Genomic DNA, 6,456 nt, shown 5'->3' on the forward strand with positions numbered 1-6,456 from the left:
AAAATATATTTTTTCGGAAAAACTGACAAAATATTAAGTGTGAATTAATCAAGAAATAAAGGTATGTATATACGTACGTATATGTGTCTACGTATACCATAACACACTTGGTTAAATACAAGGTTATAAGTAATATACATGTATATACGTATATGTACAAATACACGATCCATGCAGGAATTGGAAAAGTATGCAACTAAGTATATATATACGAGGAAATTAAACAAAGTAATTGTGACAACATTCAGGTTACGACAAATATACAAGAATAGTGTAAAAATTATATTTCTAACAAGGAATCGAACTCGGAGAAACACAGTTACATTAAAAGATAAGTATATTTTTATAGATTTAGTGACACGATATCTTATGAAATGAGAATATATATTTCTGAATATAAAAATATATTATTACTAAATTGGATTGATCCTACGATGACACAGATATACACAAGGGGCTAGGCCCGGGAATACAATACAAACAAGGGTATAAATATATATAGGTAGAGGATCCTGTAAAAAGTGTTCAAAGTGTGAGAAGTGTGAGAAGTGTATTATAACACTATATATAATACTATATAACACCATATAAACACCGTATAACAATATGTAACACCATATAATACCATATAACACTTTGTAACACTATATATCATTATATAACAAATATAACACTATAGGTTGTCTGATAGCATGTCTATGATAGATGTATAGTGTTATATTTGTTATATAATGATATATTGACGTGACCGTGTCGTCCTGATCAGTCAAAAACCCAATTAAACCTAGGTAGCTAGGGTAAGTTGGGAATCGAATCCACGAAGAGCAGGTGGCCAGTATTGCACGACCCGTTCGATTAGTTAGACTATTTACAAATAATGTACAAGATGATTATGAAGATTGTTATTTTTTATTTATTTGTTTGGTTTTTAAAATAAATGGAATTAACCGACAAATTGATGTTATCGAAAACAATGATTTATTAACTAAACTTGTAAACTAAACTACTTAATTGAAAACAGGAATTAAGAATACGGATCACACCCGGTTTCGGTAATTGTAAGTCTTAGGGTTCCTACATGTTTTAATTCAACTCAATTGCACACGATTAGCGGATTTAGTGTACCGTGACTTAGGTGCCAATAACTATCAACGTCCTAAAGAACGGAGAAGAATGCACTTTGTAATCAACACAAGTAAATCCTAACCACGACAACGCATAACTACACATAGCCATTTCGCAAAGTCATAACTTTTAACATCGTTCGAAAATTTACGAATACGAAACAAATGTAAATTATTGTCAATGGTTTCAAAAATCAATACAAGTTGTCACAAAGTCGAATCAAAGAACAAATGCATAAACCCTAGAAAATACAACTACCTACACCGGGGTGAAACCGAAGAGACTAGCCGCTCATGCTTGGGTGGACGCGATCACCGGCCAACGAACACGAACACGGAGCCATGACCTTGAGTCTTCAAGAGTGGTGGAGGTTAGGGTTGAAGGTGATGATGGAAGATTGAAGATAGTGGTAATGGTGGAATGATTGAAGGTTAGGGATTATGGAGAATTGGTTAGGGTTTTGATGTTAGAGGTGAAAGAAAGAGGTTAGGTGTGGATTAGAGAGGTAGGTGTTAATGGTTGATTGAGAGTGAAAGAGATGATAGGTTATGGCTCCAAGAAGTGGTTTCAAACTCAAGTCTAAGTGTAACTCCCCTTTTTTTCAAAATTGACTTTTTCTCTAAAAAATTCTGTTTTTACCAATCAGCCAGTGTGCAGAAGATAATGTGTCAATTTCTGGCCTTTCAAAACCTTATATTTTGATTCGTCTCGTCGAGCTACCCCAAATGCATATATTATAAGCCCCGAAACTCATTTTCTAGCTCAGGATAAGTCAAAATGAAGTTTGGACTGTTTCTGGCGCAAAGTTCAACTCAGTTTTGCCTCTTTTTGCCTCTAGCATCCGCCCAAAGCTTCAGTAAATCTCCAAAATGCACCTTAAACCCGTCAATGCTGCAAAATACAAACCATATCAAAGTAGTGTATTCTAGAAAGTAACTTCGTGTAATTAACCGAAATTAAAACCATTAAGCTATGGAATTTTATATGGTGTTATATAGTATTATATATAGTATTATAATACGGTGTTTATATGGTGTTATATAGTATTATATATAGTATTATAATACACTTCTCACACTTTAGGCCCTTTTTACACTATCCTTACCCTATATATATATATATATATATATATATAGAAAAAGTGTATCGTACAAAATGCCTTAATGTACGCTGGGTACGCGATGGCAAGATCGCATATTATAAACCCCTAGAAAAAATATCGCATGTGTATAAAAACAAGATGAACAACAATATCACATGTTATTAAAACAACGTGCTATGTTTTGTGCTATAATTCTTTCTTATCCTTATTCGCATGTTATTAAAACATTTGTGTTGTAATTCTTTTTTATCTTATTCGCATGTTATTAAAACAACATGCTATAATTTGTGTTGTAATATCGCATGTTATTAAAACAATATTGCATGTTATCAAAACAAACTCGCATGTTATAATTTGTGTTGTAATATCGCATGTTATTAAAACAATATTGCATGTTGATGATGCATCGCGTACGTATCGTACGTTAAGGCATTTTGTACGTTAACTGGCCTCTCTCTCTCTCTATATATATATATATATGTGTGTATGTGTGTGTAGAATACATGTATAAACATTCAGATAAATAGCCACCAAAGTGTATAATCAAACCAGGGTTTTCAAAGCGAAACAAAAGATATTAAGTCTTAACAAGGATTTGGTGAAATACTTGTACACGAAAACAAAATATTAGACCCAAGTGCCTTAACAAAATATGACACTTGTAGATCGGAGTTGATACATGAAACATTGTGTATTGCTAGCATTGTGCATGGAACACAAATAATGAGTTTCATGGCCCCTCTTTTAAATATTTTGTTTTCAAAATTAGGGAGAGATACATGTTTATAGAATGGTATTATAGTTATGGAGTGAAATAAACTAGATCACGTGTGCATAAGTGGTGTTGCCATTAGTCACATTACAGACCGAGGAACAATTGGATAGATCTATTGAGTGTGGCAAGCTTCACTCCTGGTCCTTGAGACCCGATGGGAGTGCTTTTGTGTCCAGCAAGTTGCGTGTCACTAAGATTTAGTAGCCTGGTACAACGAGATTTATCGTCTTGGTTTGGTTACTAGCTTATGTCGACACATATATTAATGTCCTTAAAAAACATTAATTGATCAACGAATTACATTGACACTATGCATACCAGTTTTATTCAAAGTTTATCAAATGTTTTAAAGATTCATTTGTGTTAAAGCGAAACCTGTGAACTCACCAACATTATGTTGACGTTTTACTTAACATGTATTTCTGGGAAATGAAGACGTTGCATGATTGGAAGTCAAGGACTAACATTGCATGAAACGATGCCGTTTTGAGGGTTTGTCTTATATACCTCGCCCTCGTGCGATGAAATATAGGCCAAAGCCTAGTTTTATTTTAGAGTAAAGTTCTTTTTGAGTCCCTGTGATTTGTACATTTTAACCATTTGAATCCAAAAACGAAACTTGTCTTGATTTGAGTCCCTGTGGTTTCTAATTTTAACCATTTGAATCCAAAATGTAAACAACATTCAAATTAGAAACTTGGTTTTTGGATTCAAATGGTTAAAATTAGAGACCACAAGGACTCAAATGGTTAAAATTAGATAGCACAAAGACTCAAATCAAGACAAGTTTGGTTTTTGGATTCAAATGGTTAAAATACACAAACCACAGGGACTCAAATCAAGACAAGTTTGGTTTTTGGATTCAAATGGTTAAAATACACAGGGACTCAAAAAGGACTTTACTCTTTATTTTAACTACCATTTTGTCAGAAAATACATTGTTTAACTTGAAGTACTTGGCTCATGTTTGCAAAAAAAAATATTATGGTTTGTATCATCTTTCACGTATTAAATATATATTCAGCATCGTTGTTTACTTTAAATCATGTAGACGTTTACACATCGAATGCTGATAAAAATCTTTCGTAATCACACCTCGTGCTTCTGCTACTAAATGGGTGTGACAACTATGATCTTTTTAGTAGTTCACACATTGGTTTGATAAAATATCTTTAAAACAACTTTTATAAGTAATTCATCATAAGCATTCTATTTACTTAGAGGATTCAAATATCTAAGTGGTTATTTTCCGAAATCTTGATTACACTTCGTAAAAATTCTTTTCTTTGTCTTTTCAAAATTGTTTCTTTTAACTTTTAGTTCAAAAATCTCTTTTTCATCAATTTAATATTAATATTGGATTTAGTATCAAAAGCCATTATGTCCACTGATCAATATCTGGTATCTTACCATTGCTATGCTATATAATGATAGGTATAGTTGTGTGTAACGTGTGTTTTTTAGTATTATTTGGTATTTTACCTTTAAAACTAAGCTTATGTGTCTCATTAACTTTTGTTACTATTTGCGCACGTCACTACTTCAAGTAATATGTCTTCGTTTATTTATTTATTTGTAGATGATAAGTGCTAGTTCTTGCACTAATCTTGTGACAATATTTAAGCAAGTGATGAATGAAGAGTTTGAGATGACCAATATGGGGTTGTTGTAGTACTTTCTTCGCCTGGAAATCATACAAACATGTCTTGGTGTGTTTGTTAATCAGAAAAGGTATGCTCTAAACTTGCTAAACTTGCTGAGTAAGTTTGGAATGAAAGGTGCAAAACAGAAGCTATTACGAGTCCTTGTGAGAAGTTTCAAAGTGAAGATGGTGAAGCAAAAGCAAATGAAACTGATTATTGAAGTCTAGTGGGATGCCTAATCTATCTTACTCATACAAGACCAAATTGGCCTATTAAGTTGGTGTATTATTCAAGTTTACTCAAACTCCATAAGAATTCATGTTGGTGCTGCCAAAAAGGTTATATGATGCATTATCGGAACTACAACATTTGAATTGGTACAGAGGATGTTAAAGGTCAGCTTATTGGTTATTATTATAGTGATTAGCTTACTGGTTATTATGATAGTGATTTAGCAGGAAGCATAGTGACCGAAAGAGTGATGCAAACGTGTTTACCCTTGGGAATTGTGCAATGACATGGTGCTCAAAAAAGCAAAGTGTGGTTGCTTTGTCTGGCATGGAAGCTGAATATATATTTCAGCTACTAGAGCTACCTGTCAATGTTGATTATGCAAATTAGGGTTCGAATTCTTCAGAGAAAAAAAATACGTGTTCTTGATTCGAATTGGTGAATATTATTGTGAAACATACAATACATATATACATGGCAGATTTAGATAATAATTGCCGGAACTTAGGAATAATAATAATAATAACATAATAATGTAACCTTAATAATAAAACTATACTATATAACTTATACTTATGAATATATCTAGCTTATATCTATGATCTAATACCCTCCCGTAAGCTAGATAGGTGCAACATGAAGGTGTTCTTTGAAGTGACAGAAATCTTTCGGCTGCAGAGCTTTAGTGAAGATATCAGCGGCTTGATCTTTGGTTGAGCAGAAACTTATTTCTACCTCATCGTTCTTGATAAGATCTCGAATGAAGTGATACTTGACTCTAATGTGCTTGCTCTTACCATGGTAGACGGGATCTTTGGTGAGACTGATAGTGGATTTATTGTCACAGAAGATTGTGGGAGGACAGTCCATGTTAAACAACAGATCATTTAAAATTCCTTTAAGCCATAGGGCTTGACATCCGGCCATTGACAATGCAATGTATTCTGCTTCTGTGGACGACAATGCTACAACCTTTTGTTTCTTTGATTGCCAGACGATGGTTCCTGATCCCAGGTGAAAAACGTAACCGGAGGTGCTCTTGCTATCATCCACGTTACCTGCATAATCGCTATCACTGAACCCAATCAGTTTTCCTTTGCTGCCCTTTGAGTAGGTTATGCCTTCATTAATAGTTCCCTGTATATATCTGAGTATTCATTTTCCGGCTTCCCAATGACTCCTTTTTGGTCTATCCATGAAACGACTTAGTTTACTCACAGGAAACATGATGTCTGGACATGTATTTGTCAAGTACATTAGGCTTCCAACTAGACTTCTATATAAGTTTTCATTCACTTCATCTTCCGGATCCTCCTTGGATAGTTTCTGTCCACATTCCATTGGCGTTGTGATTGAATTACAGCATTTCATGTTAAATCTTTCAAGTAAGTTCTTTGCATACTTCTGTTGTGACAAACTTATGTTACCATTTTCCTGATTTGCTTCCATTCCTAGGAAATAATGTAGATTCCCAAGATCAGTCATTTCGAACTCCTTCTTCATCGAGTGTTTAAATTGATTTATCATATCTAGTAAGTCACTCGCTATGATTAGATCATCAACATACAGACATATCACCA

Source organism: Helianthus annuus, chromosome 16 (assembly GCF_002127325.2).
Source record: "Helianthus annuus cultivar XRQ/B chromosome 16, HanXRQr2.0-SUNRISE, whole genome shotgun sequence".
NCBI classification, from domain to species: Eukaryota; Viridiplantae; Streptophyta; class Magnoliopsida; order Asterales; family Asteraceae; genus Helianthus; species Helianthus annuus.